This window comes from Mycteria americana, chromosome 5 (genome assembly GCF_035582795.1).
Source record: "Mycteria americana isolate JAX WOST 10 ecotype Jacksonville Zoo and Gardens chromosome 5, USCA_MyAme_1.0, whole genome shotgun sequence".
Lineage (NCBI taxonomy): Eukaryota > Metazoa > Chordata > Aves > Ciconiiformes > Ciconiidae > Mycteria > Mycteria americana.
In genome coordinates, this window is record NC_134369.1 from 14069423 (window position 1) to 14083935 (window position 14513).

Genomic DNA, 14513 nt, shown 5'->3' on the forward strand with positions numbered 1-14513 from the left:
TTTAAAACCTGACCTTAACTCTTTGGTCCTCAAGGTGTTGTGGCACCTGCCTTTAGTTGGTTACAGCATTTCCAATGACTGGAGCACAGGTGAGCAACTCCCACTGGTGTAATTCTTTATCCGGAGCTGGACATTACCTAACTTTAAGGATTTGCACCTAAGGACTGGCTCAAGTTACTGTCTGAAAGTACATGAGTATTTTCAACCACTCATCTGCCCTATAGACTATCAGGGGACTAATCTGTTACTGAAAGGAAGAGGTACTAATTTTCAGTCCTTCCAAGTGAAAAAATAAAGGTAAGTTCTGCACAGAAATATTCTTAACTATCAGAGAGGAAAAGTCTGCTTAAAGCTGTGCTTTGTAGCAATGCAGTGAGGTCTCCCCCTGCAACTACTTCTGACACAAATTAAACACCATTCATATCTACCCTGGTAAACAGCATATCCTGTACTGTTTCTAGCAAGTGCAGCCCTAATATTTATGTTACACTTTCTCTATTTGTTATGGAATTCAGTTGAATAAATTTTAGCTTCATAATAAACATCTCTCGGAGTTAATGGGCCAGCAGCGAGGCTGCTGAGCTCCAAGCCACACCAGCGACGCCAGCAACTCCCAGGGAATTACTTGCAGGTGCAGGTACTTGGCAATGCCCGGGGCTTGCCAAATGCAGGCGGTAACGACCAGCATAAAAAGTTTGGCCAGCGTGTTAGACAAACCGGGCACGCCGCAAACCCACGGCTTGCAGATCTCCTGCCCCCAGTTCGGCAGCGGTTCCACCAGTTATCAGTCTGCAATCAGGAAAAGCACCTCATCGCTGTAGTTGTAACACGCCCAAAAGCAGGCTGCTGCACAGTGCAATGGTCTGCTGCACAGCCTAAGGACCTAACGGGGTGACTGGGGACAGTAAGGAAAACCTGCAGCAGCAGCTTATACTCATTAATAACTCTTTGGGGTTTTTTTCCCTTTCTTTTCTTTTTCTTTCTTTTTTCTTCTTTTTTCTTTCCCCTTCCTTTTCTTTTTTTTTTTCTTTTTTTCTTTTTTTTTTTTAATAACAATGTAAAATTGAGAGCACTGGTGTTTGTAGCTACATCAATTTCTAGTCGTAAGAAGTTAGGAAACACAAGATGTACACATCAGTTACTTGTTACTGATGTGTAAGCCTACAATCCCAGCCCTCACAGCCATACCTAGCCAAAAGGTCGGTGCCCAGCCTTTTCAGGTTTTCAAGAGCAATCATATAAGGCACATCCACGCCATGCTAGTGCAAGCCTTGGTCCTCGCGGGATCAGCTAACTGCCTTTTCCCTATGCATTTTTCAAGGCATAACTGCCTAGGTGGGCAGAACCACAAGCCTGAGCGTCAGCTGTCACGGTGGCCGGGACCAGAGCTGAACGGCGCGGGCAGGACAGGCAGGAGGTGCTGAGGGGGGAGGCTGTGCGGGGAAGACAAGCACGGCATGGCTGCCAGACCACGCGGCTGGGCTGGTCTTGCGTTCTTCAGGGGCTTTTTAATTTCAGTGGATGATGCCTGATTTGCAGGTAGAATTTGGGCCTTTGGGCTAATTTTACTTAATCTTACAAGATCTCCTGAGAGATTTTTAATGGGAACTCCATATTAACTGTCCCTACAGCTGCACATCCAAAGATTATTTAAACTTGAATGTCTTCTCAGCCTTTACCATTGAAAATCATGAGCTATCATTTCTACCCTTTTTGCCAAGCCCTTGATTCTTCCTTCATCCCTATGCCGTTGCAGGTGCAGCGTCTCTCTTCGAGGCTGTCTCCTCCTCTTACAGTTTCTGAGAGTGGGACTTTCTACAGCAAGACGTACTCATGTCGTTCTTCCTTTTCTCATTTGTGGGAAGCATCTATCAGCAGTAGCAATACTGTTGTGCCCGGAGGCCTCAACCAAGCTCTAAATATATAAAATGGGCACCATAGCTGAAGTCCTGGTAGCAATCGGAGGAGCCCAACCAAGCAGAAAAAAAAGGCACAGAGAGGTTGAATGACTTAAGTAAAGACACATGGAAAGTAAGTAACAGCCCCAGAAATAACAAGTCCCCTGTGACCTTGGTTAATGTTCTGCTCTTTGATCTGCCTGTCTTCTGGTGACTAGTCCTACCCGGCGCTGCAGAGCTGCAGAGGGATGGATGTGCTGTACGGAGTTGGGCTGTCCATGCATTTCTTGCATGAGAAGAATGGCATTTGAATCACACCCCAGAGAAAGCTGCACTTGAGCTCGCGTGGGAGGTGCACGTGCCTTCAAAGGCATAGGGCTTCACTTCTGACAATTACCTTGGTCATAACGGATCACTACGAACACCCTATCAGTCTTATTCTTCTAGTTTGCTTCCAGCTCCATCGTTTTTCGGGGGAGGGTTCCTACAGGATGTGGTTGGAGTTTTATGGTCTGTGCATTTGCATGCTGTCAGGTATGTGCATGAGAAATGTTTTACCCCTGATACTCGGCTGTTTCTTGCATGTGACAGAAACCTGCTGCGCTCTTTTTGCTAGTTCTGATGCCTCACACTCCACATGTACCTGGCCTGTTTAGCTATCACACTGAAACATGCTCCAGTATTAGCTCGTTGTTGTTCACATGTACAGAGTAACACCTCTGAACAATATGCTCCATGACACCCGTGTTGGCATTGCTTGCATTAAATGACAGTATTTCATAAAAGCGCTGAATTAAATCCTGAGTGGATATAAAACAAGGTGGCTCTACTGACTTGCATTTTTCTAGCCCTGCTTAGCTGTCTTCTTACCCGCCAGCGCGATCACACGACGGACTTCACCAGGCTGGCTGGAGCGCTGCTTAGTCAGAAACCAGTATGATTTGTATTTTTCTTTTTCCTAACATGATGGGTATCACTCATAGGACCTGAGCTCCTTTTTGATTAGCTTTTAGTGTTGACCTGTCCTACTCATCCAATGCACAGTTTAATATGTGGAATGTTATATTTGAAAAGTTATTATTTAAATACCTTATTTATGTGTTTTGCCATAGAGTCTATGCAATAAATGGAAAGGCTTAAATCACGGGGAGATTCTCCACAACGCACATTAATTTCCTGATGTTTTTATCACGTATGTAATGCAAAGTACCATTACCAGTTACTTCACCATCATCATTAACACTGAGAATTAAAAATAACTGATATATAAAATGTTATTATGCAATACCTGCCTTCTCGTACCTTAGTTACCTTCATTATCACAAATGCTACAATCCCCTACCAGCACCCACCAGTGAAATTTGCAGTGGGTGGTTTGCAACACGTTCCTGCATAGCATGGGACAGGGCTTAGCACCATCTAGGAGGGATGCAAATGATATAACATGCACGTTCATAAGGCTGTAAAGAGCATTGGGGTGCTGCTGCTGCTGTTACAAGAAATGAGACTGCTGTTGACATGATTTTCCATGAATTCCTATAACTTGCAAAAGATGATGTTGACCAGCCAATTATGTTGTATTACCGCTGACTATGAAACAAGGATCTAATCTGAATCTCTTTGATGCTAATGAACATTTTTACACTGTCTTCAAAAGGTGCCGTTGGATCAAGCAGTAAATGATTTTCCTCCAGGGTATTTAAATTTTGGTTGTGTCCCACAAAACTAGAATATTTCAGGTCTAATGAGCAGGACGTAACTTTTGCCCTGTTACAAGGAAAACGTAGAGGCTGACATTGATGAAACAAGGTGGATTTTTCCTTCCGCTGACTATTTGACAGTTGCAACAAATTGTCTTCTGCCATGAGTTCCTACTAGAGACTCGGTTGTTGGTACAGAGGGCAGGGTCAGCGGTATAAACTTTCAGAGCTTCAAAAAACCCACCAAACCACAAGATGTTTCTATAAAGCACACATTTCTGGCCTACTTGAATCCAGCTGTGTGACTTTCAGGTCAGGAAGAGGAATTACAATACAATCTTCACTAACTTTTGATTCTCCACAAAAGGTCTTAACAAAATTGGATGAGTTTTATATGAATATGTTAGCAGGGTGTAGAATAACTCTTTGCTTGCCTTCTTCTCACTGAACTGGTAGGTAGCCTTTCTAGTGTGAATAGAGCCCTTTTTTGTAATGAAAGACTTACAAAAAATATAATAAATGAATGGAAAGAGAAGCACAGTAAGTTCTGCATCTTTTCATTGATCTGTTATTTTTAGTAAATCACATGTAATCATAACATAAAATCCTTGAAATACGATGTGACAAAAATAATCAGAAATCAAGCTCAACCTGAAAATTAAAGGCATCGGCTCACACAGTTCATGAAAGCAAGAATATATTTTAGACGGTCTAGTTAGCATATTGCAATCTATTTAGCAATGTAGTTAGCATACCGCTGCATCTGGTGCAGTGCTGTGTTCCTTATTAATTTTCAATACGTTTATTCGCCTGCTTTATGCTTCAGATCTGCTGGGTGCTGCCAGATGTGCTATGCCATTTCCTCGGATTGAATCCAGGGTTTACCGTCTACTTGCCTGCTATTGCAACTCTTGCAACACCTGTGCTTACCCCAGGTAGGGGCAGAGGAGATGGGTGTTAGGAGGGCAGTTCAACATCCAGCGTGAACACGCGTAGCAAAAATTAATTATAGCATATACTGTATGTGATAGAAATGAGTTACTGCCTAATTATGTCTCCTGTTTCCATTCAGATGAATTAACGTTTATTGTGAGCCCTTGGGAAACCAGACACACTTTAAAGTTGTAATGAGTGCTATCATTATTGCTTTTGACAGTCACTGAAGTATAATTATCTGATCATCTATTTAAAAAAAAATCAAAACTTGTTATATATGAGTTCTGAGCTGGCAAATTACAGAACAGTCACCTTAGGAGCTCAACCGCTCAGCTATTTTCTGTAGTGGCACTGCCATCTCCTGGAAAAACAGAAGTTGTGCTTCCAAATTTTTCACCTTGAGATGAAACAAACTTTTCGATAGCAAGAAGTTAAGTACAAAAGCCAACAACCTCTTAAATTTAAGGGGTTAGGAGTTGCTGAGATACCTGGTTTCAATGTTAGAAATGGCTGCATGGCTCTGTTATCAAAGGATTTTGCTGAGCAACAAGAATGGATGTGATGTTTGGAGTGCTGTGGGCTACTCCTATCCAAAGGAGAGATGGTAAGAACAGCGAGGTGCTCCAGTGGTTTGGTGTAGTATGAAGAGAAGCAGATGAGTAGAAGAAGAAGATGAAGTAGAAGAAGAGATGCAGTATTACTTTACTTAACGCCCCCAGCAGTCAGTAACCCAGAAATAGATACTTTCAGATTATGGGATTTTAGCAGTAAAGAGGTTTGTATTGCAGTTTCCATCTGAAAGGAGATGGTTTTTTGGGTTTTTTTTTTGTCTGCTTCCTTGGCCTTACCTGAGCCACTGATTAAGTAGCGGTTCTGGCTGCCGCTGAAGGATCTCCCCTAACTCCAAACACACCTCCCGTGTCTCTAGGCACTGCATTAGTTTCGTTACTCAGATTTTACGTTTGTCCACATCCACAGTTGTTCTCTGCCCCAACGCCAGCTTTTCCATCACTTAGCTTGGACCTCTGGCTGCTATGTATGACTCTCAGCCTGAAGAGGAATTGTAGCGAGAGCCCCTCACACTCCTCCCAGGCTCAGCTTCTCAGTCTGGGTCCAAGACCAGCGGAGGATGAAGCCGTGGCTCTGCCCACAGCGGAGGAGGGCTCTTCTCCCTGCCTCAGCTCCCTCTTCTGGAAATGAGTGGGAGATGGGCACCAATGTCTCGCGTGGGGCTGCCCCTTCTCGGGAGACAGACAGGTGAAGCACGGAGCTGCTCAGCGCTGTTCTCTCTCAAGCAGGGCTGAAATTCCCCCTCCAGGCCCAGCTACTTCATGCAAGCCTTTTCTGTTTGCATAATGACAGGGCTGGGGGAAGGCTGCTCTTGTTTCTTACTGCTTCCTCAAATTATGGAATTGCGTTCAACTACAAAAGATGAAATCCTTCCTCACTTGCACTTACCAGGCAACCTGTGAGACCATGCATTTTACACACACCCGCAAATTAGAACACAGTTCTAAGTACTTTCAAATTTACCATGCCTTGTTTTCAGGGTATTTTCATATTTCCAGTCAAAACCAAGTTTTCCTTTTACCCAAATTCCTCTTACAATTACTGTCTCTTTGCTGGGGAGAAGCTGTGTCTGCACTATCCACGCTTTATTATCCACCCTCGGCTGTGATGGCAACCCATTACTCCCGCACCTGCCGGGGCTGCTCCCATTCCTGTCTCCGCAGCGCTGGGATATGGGTATGTTGGCTGCTCCGTCAGGCAGCCGCCCACAGCTCCAGCTGAACGGCTCCCCCCCCCCATCACGCTCTGTATGCTGCAGGGGTGCCGGCCTCATAGACATCTAGAAACTACACAGCCTTTCACTAATACTTTGGGTTCAAATCTTTTTTTCTGCCTGCGATGCCTGCATGATACCAAAGCTGCTGCAAAGGAAGTCACTAGGACTCAGTTGCCCAGTCTGTTCATTTCTTACTGTGCGTAGTGTCAAATTGCTCTCTGAAATAATCTGGTGGATAGTAGGATCGTGGAAAGTGACACCCACTTTTCTGCCTGTGGTCAAAGCAAAAGTCATGTCTGGCCTGTTGAGGATTTTCCTTTTATTAGAAACACCTCAGCTCCTCTGCAAGACTTTTATATCATACCTTGCCATAGACTTGCTAAAATTTTTGTAACTTCAGGCTGTCCTTCCTTTTTAAAATCATGAAATAGCATCAGGATTTTATTTTCTTTTAAATAAATTCAGTATAACTAGTTGAAACTGGTACCAATATCTCTGAGGATTTTTTTCCCAACCTACAAGAATTCTTTAAAGTTTCAAGCTTTCTCTTAGACAAGAAAACTTTTCCTGTGGTATTGTAGGATATGTACATGCCAAAGTCGGTTACTTGGCAGTCTCTTCCTGCAACTAGACCACTGAAGGATGAGGAACATTTGTATGTCTGCAAAGAGAAAAGAGGCAACAGACTTTTTTTCCCCCTCCAAACACATTTATTCCCTTCAGCCACCAATACTTTTCTCTCACGCTTAGGGCAATGTTTGGTATTAGTTTCCCAATAAGCCTATCTGGAGCAACGCAGCAGCAACTCAGCAATGCAGAGTTTTTACCCAAGACAGACTGCAAAACCAAATTGCTTCTGTTTTTCTAAGCATTCAGATGGGCATCTGCCAAGATTCCTCAGTCATGAGCTACTACAAGAAGAATAGTTTGAACTGGCCTTGTAAATAGGGACAGGGATTCCTATGACAATCCAAAAATTTATTTCTGAAGAGCTCAGATTTTTGTAGCAAGCCATTATCCTCCCAGCTCCTCTGTACTGAGTAGCCAATAGTGGTCCCAAAGCAAAAACCTTAACTAGAAGGATCTTCAGCTCTGAAAATACGACAGTTCGTGCTGGTGGCCATTACAACACTCCCTTTTCTCACCTCCCACACCACTTCTGAACTACTGCCAAACCTACAAACACATTTTCTGTAATAGCAACAGAACCTCACCACATTCACATTTCAGTGCATCTCGGGTACAGGACCACTTACCTATTATTGCACTGTTTTTTTGCCACTAAAAGTCCCCCCCATTGAACGGGTCATGATTACCTCCATGTTTAATTTCAATATGGAAGCTTGAAACTTAGCAAAGGCTACAAGATGATGTCATCATTTCTTGATCCAACAGTTTAGCTTACACAAAGATATCACTTTGGTAAAACAGATAGAAAATGGCATGCTGTTCAATATTCTCAGCACCATTTTTTTCATATGGCAAATGTTTTTAATAAGCTGAAAGCTACAGTTCTAGACCACCAGCAGTTCTCAAACGAAGCTAGAGGCTTTCCTTGGTATTTTTGATGCTGTTTTGAACTTACGATCAACCCACTTTATGATCAACTTTTCCCAGTACCTGTCTTTAATTGAAATGCTTCTTTTCATCAGTGCTAATTTCACTCCCAAACTAATGATTCTTCTCAATACATAAATATGATGACCTGTCTTAGAAGCCGCTTTTCTATCATCACGAATATTATGTACAGGTTGGTGCTGAAACATAGTGTTTCAATCACAGCATTATCTCCATCCTCCTTTTCCTCAGCTCTTCTGCAGTCACTGTTACTTCACATCATGCTCAACAGAACTAGATACGTACTTATTCACCCTGACCCAAAAAGTAATACAGTAATACAACCTCTTCTCTTTGTTCATTACCCAATCACCTGCTGGAGGAGACTGCAAGAGGGCTGAGCTCAGCAGAAACTCTCTGGGCACAAAAAATAGCTTCCTATGGAAACTATAAGGATGGTGCTTATGGTCTGTCAGCTCAGATAGACTCCCCAGGCGCAGCAGTTGGGCAGATGCGAGAGGCACAGAGAGCATTTACAGAGAAACGGTCACAGATTGTCTACTGGACACTGCCACAGCCATCCTGGAAGCAGGTCTCGCTGTAGCAGACACCACGCTGTGGGGCTGAAACCCAAAAGACTCTTCTGGCAACTGCATCATTCCTCAAACTGATACTGACATCAGTTGAGTACAGGTACCTCCAAAAACAGTGAGGCCTCTTTGCACTAGATGATGATTTGGCCCAGTCTACAAAATCTTTCTTTCTTTCTTTCTTTCTTTTTTTTTTTTTTTTAGCAAACACTGTGTCGATGTAGACGTGTTGTAGATGATTATCCTTTTTAGTAAACAATGATTAGTTCGTCTATGAAATATCTCTCTTTGCCTTTAGTCATGTGAAAACATAGCAGCCTATGAGGGACACACTGGTTGGCAAGCTGAGCCTACAAAACAGTTGATTGATTTTCTTAGAAGCTCTTTCTTGCCTGGCTTCCAGTAATGCCTTTTGCTAGAAGCAAAGACCCTGAAAGGTGCAGCAGCTTTATAACAGACCTGCTCCCAGATACTTCAGCCTGAAGCTGTGTTCTCCAGGTCATGGTATTATTTGTGCTGGAGTTAGTCCAGCCTGATGGCTGGATCAAACCATATGCCAAGGGCTTGCACCAATCCAATGACTAAGTGTCTTTGCTGACAGCGCCATCTCTGTAACATCATCAGAGATGGGTCAGTCATATTTGCTTACAGGAATTGCCTTTTCTGTTTGTTTTGCCAGATTTTCATTTGTTGAGCTTATCAGGGAAGCTCTTCCGCAATTTTGAACTATTTCACTATGACAGGTCAAAATCACCTATATTACCAGGGAATTTCCATTTTCATTTCTTTCTCAAGGTAATGTTTTTTTTACTTCTTTCAATCCAGCTTTCAGCTGGGTTTCTGAATCTTCACAGATCCAGAAAGCAAAACTTTCTGAACCTCACCTGGCTTCTAATGCTGGTATTCTCATTTGCACTTCCTGAGTGAACTGACGTGCTCCACAGACAGGGGTTTGTGTTGCCTCTCAGTTGGTGGCATTCATCTGACTCAATACTCACATCTACAGGGTGCCCATCAATCTCTGGGCAAGGCACTCCCTGTACCATTTATTGTCAAGGAAGGAAAATACAGTGTGATCTATCACATCTGAAAGTAGACCACCACCATGATCTGGTGAATTATACCTTAAAAGTACTGATTTCCCACTGATCAATACGAACATGTCTCAGACAGAAATGTGTATGTCACAGGTATCTGAAGCTAGCAACGTGAATCCACTTCTCCAGTCCAATTCTTACGCAACCCCCAGCTCTTCCATTGCCTTGTGCTCCTTGGCTTCTCACAGTAAAGGATGCTCCCTATAACTGGCAATGTGGACTCAAAATAATTTTGACCTTTTGAACGGTGACAGTCCTGCCAGTCACACTGTGCAAGGAACATGCCTTTAGAGAGCACACTAGAAATGCTGATCCCAATTATACACCCAGGAGATAATCCCAATTATCTCCTGTATAGTTCTGTTGACTTCAGTGAGAATTTACATGTACCCCAAGCATGCTGTGGTCCATGCAGGTGCACCTCCTGAAGACAGTGGAGCTCATCAAGTGACTGTGCCTACAGCAACCAAAAGAGGCAGGCTTTGTGAGGTTGGCACTTCTCCCATACAGCATCTTCTCTAAGGGAGGCTTTTTATCGTAGTCAGCACAATAAACACTCCCTAAATTATCTGTACCTGAGCCACAATGAAATCGATTCAGGATGAAGAACTTTTATTCCTAAGCAAAGTGAAAGTTTTGCCTGGCAATGGATAAAATTATAGTTTAACTGGCCCTAAAGGTGGTTGGCATGTAGTAAAGAGGCCATGTTCTCTGGTTGCTACTGTACTAAATGCATCCTCTAGCTGAAAGAAAACAGTGATTATCAGAAAGTCAATTGTCATTCTGCCTCTTTAGAAAAATTCCCATTAAAGATAAAGCCAATTTTAATTAGATTAAGTATCCAATTACTGTAATTACATTTTTAAAAAATTCACATCATGAGGATGACCCTTTTAAAAAGGGTTACAAGAATAATTAGTGTATTCATATTAACCAAAATGTATTGGATAATATTTATACCCAGAAGGCAAAGTACATTACACATATTTCACCTTTGGGGAAAGCTTGCAAATGTTTTGGCAGTGGTATGAATATTTATAGGCAAGAGCGTGCTTTAGCAAGATTATATGAGAAAGCATTTATATGCTCACAAATTTTTACCCAAGGGTAAAGTATACATAAAATGTAGTGCAGAGATTACGGATACGCAAAGTACGATTTAAGCGGGGAATTTATATCAGTTTGCTTAATTAATTGGAGCAGTTTTAATATTTTTTTGTGACAGAAGGGCCCACAGAATTCAAGTCTGAGCTTTCCTTCTGCTGATCAATGAGAGCAAGAAAGATGCAGGGAAAGGGTCTTCCCTCTGCAAGGCATCACCTGGCCCATAGGTTAAACCATCCCCTTTAATGTGTTCCTGATCACATTCTGTAAGCAATCCCATCTGTTACCTGATGTTACCTTATCAACTCGCCACAGAGTTGGAAAACATGCAGGCAGCCCCTAGTCAACACTGCTCATTTAGGGGCAAATCCTCTAACGCTCAGTATGGGGAAGACTTGAAGATATGCCAAATAGGTTTGCTCACGCACAGAAGACAAGAAACCACATCCTTGTTCCAGGCTATCCACAGAAGGCACAGAGGATGTGACCCATTTTTACCACTTAGGTACAGCACTGGCTTAGCGTACTGCAAGGACGCTAGCTGTGCAAGCTCTTGTGCTGTGCACAAAATCCTCGCTGCAGACTAGCAAGCAACATACCACAGAGGTATTCCCAGCAAATACTGCCAGTGCAGCCCAACCACTGATTTTTGTCTGCTCTGCAGCTAATCAACAGACTTGGGAATTACCAGGGCGTTACATTCTTCCTCAGAAAAAAGCTCTCAAGCTTTGGTGTTTGCATTTACCTAATACTGCAGCATTTGGCCCTTTACTATGAAGATACTCTGCAATGAGAAGTATGCTTGCAGCATGCACATAGACACCTTCCTAAGTTAGGTGAGAGAAGCTGTGATGGCACGGCTTTTGGCAAGACCTAGACATACGAGGAGGCTCTTGAGTCATCTGTTAGTTTGATTAAGTTAAGAAATTTGATCCTAATTTACATTTATATCAAAGATTGTTCATTTTTATAGCAATTTATACGCGGCCAGTCAAGAATGAGCAGACAAAAAAAAGACAAGCTTAAAATGATTCATTCAACTTCTTTCGCATTAATTTTATCTTCACTAAATTATCAGCAATCATACTCGAGCATTCATGCCTTTCCTGTTTTTCAGACCTGTTGAATATTGTTTTACATAATCCGTAGTTTGGTATTCATTAAGCCATAGACTGTGGCTCCAAGTAGTTGCTCTTCATGCAGATCTTTACCTACACATGTGAAAAAGTTTCTAGCTTCTGAAGGTGACCCTTCCCATATGAAAGGAAAAAGTTACAGTAAGTTGCAAATATTTGTGCAAATGGATGGTTGCTTCGATGCTGATATTGCCAGCATGGATAGTAGCATGAGTGTGTACAATTTCCACAACTGACACTGTCACCTCCTGGTTTTTGAGCTTTCTTGCAAAATAAAGTAGCCCAAGAACATCCTTAGGAAAAAAGCATAGAAACAAGAAAAAAAAAAGTCTGACTCATACTGGATAAATTCTCTTTAAAAACTTTTTCAACATTTATGCCACGATAAGGAGAACTGGGAGAGGTAAGCATGGGATAGCAGAGAGACGCGTAAATGGGAGAATATCAGGGTTAAATAAATAAGAAGAAAATGAAATTCATTTCTAGTGTTCCTTTCCAAAAGTTCAAAATAAGTCATTTGTTGGAGATTGCTATCGATACCTGCTGAATATCTATCATACTACCTGGAAGGTATTTTGCTATGTAAGTGTTGTTTCTGAATACTATAAAGGCTGTACTTATATCAGTTTGGAAACGTAAATCAAACAAGATATTTATGAATACTAACACTTATGAGGACATCATTCTGTGAAAATGTCTTTCTACATGATGGCAAACACAATTCAAAGCAATCTAAATACAGCGAAGTCCGCTTCATGAGGCTGACCTTTTTGAGACCTGTGTGAGCAAGCAGTGCATTTGCAGTACTCAGACTGTGGTCTGAAAAAAACATATTCAGATCAGAATATATTTATCGTATTTTCCCTTTCCAGAAGGTAAAATCATCTAAAACATCCCCTTGATCTTCTTTGTTAGGATGCTATTTTCACGGTTGTTTTGTACAATTAGAAACGGGTCTACAGCAAGCTGAACCAGAAGGATTTCACCTGCAACTTCCACAGACAAAGGACTGGACCTGTCCTTTTTGTGAAGCCCAAGACTCATATCCTAGGCTTCCCCTGCAGGAGTTCTGTATTTGGCTGTAGAAGAAAAATGGGTTTTATCAAGTCCTCCTTTTTTTTTGAACATAACCCTTGATGACTAAAGACTTCACGAAGAGTCTTACATCTACGCAGTCTCTATGTATAATCCCAGTATTAAATTCCTTGCTTTGGCTTTGAGCTGCTGTAGGCTTCTTGAGTGGCCACGAACCAAGTGCCATGCTGGAATCAGAAAGCCGGTGATTCCATGTGAAATGCTAGTTACAGAACATCGGTCTCCCCATTCCTCCTTGGCTTTGAATGGTGTGGGGAAAAATACTGAGAAAACTGCCATAAGCATTTATTTATTTCTTCCAGTGACCTTCTTGGGAACAAGGAGTGCACCTTCTTAGGAACAACAAGTGGAAAGGCAACCTGCTTCATCCAAACCTAATCACCAAGGAAGCCCCCAAATATCAGCATTTTGAATCGACTGCCTTGGCAACATCCAGGGCACTTACAATGGTGAAACCACCCTTTGACAGTTGCAGCTAACGCCTGAAAGGCTCAGGTGGTGGTGCCGCTCTCCCAGTTGCTGTTTGTCCTTGCTGCACATCCCAAGAATTACAATGGAAAGAGAAGTGATCCCCAGGAGTGCTGTGCCAGGCCAGTGGTGTTCTCCCTCTCGTCATGGAAGGTTGTTTTGCTTTTGGCTTAAGGACGGATGCTTTGGGTAACTTCAGCATCATCAGCTGCTGAAGATGACTACCCTAAGCAACTGCAAAATCTCACCACTGTACTATGCTGAAAAGCTTTTTCTCTTCAATGAAGAGACCAAAGCTGCTGCTCATGGCAGTACATCATTGCCAGAGAACAACGTATTTTTCATGACAAATTGACTGAATTATTTGTTGTTAGTGGAGTGATGACACATTTCTGATCAGGGAGATGCTCCTTTAGATGCCCCTACCTGCTAACTTTGCCACTGCAGGCATCAAGAGCTGCTGGCAAGTTTAGGAAAGAGGCATAGACACCGAACCGATAGTTCCCACAATTCCTATTTCCACAAGCAGAGCAGGGAGTCCCAGAAGTCCTGTTGTGAGGTGCCTGAGAACTGGTGAATGAGTGGTGGGTGAAGGAGCTGTGGAAGCAGACAGTCCACCCAGCTAACTGGTAACTGGCAGGGGGGACCTGGCCAAGGGCTGCTGTCTCCCTAGGGCAGAGGTGCTCAGTAAGAACGATTTCTGGAATCATCCGCCCAGTTCCAGCTGTTCAGACAGCGGATATCTCTTTTGTAGTAATTTAAGAGTCTGTGGTATTCTGCTGCCATAGTGGTCTGCAGCGTTAGTCAAAGCAATTCTGCTCTCAGCTCAAGTCTAATTAAGGGTAGCTCTTGCGTAAAGTGAGTTAAATTCAGTAGTCACAGCCCAGACCCCATGGAAAATAGTCTAATTCAACTACAATAATACAGTGTAATATAAATATAATGGAAATACAAAACCATATAATTTAATTTGACATGACTGGCAGTTTTTTGCTTAAGTCAGTGAAAATGAACGAGTACAAGCAATGAACTTCCCTCTTTACTTCGCTCTTTCATCGTTAGTGTAGTGGGAAGGTGGTTTCGGGATGACTTTGCACGGCAGCAACCTACACAAATGCATTGACAATATGGAAATGTCAAAGTCTC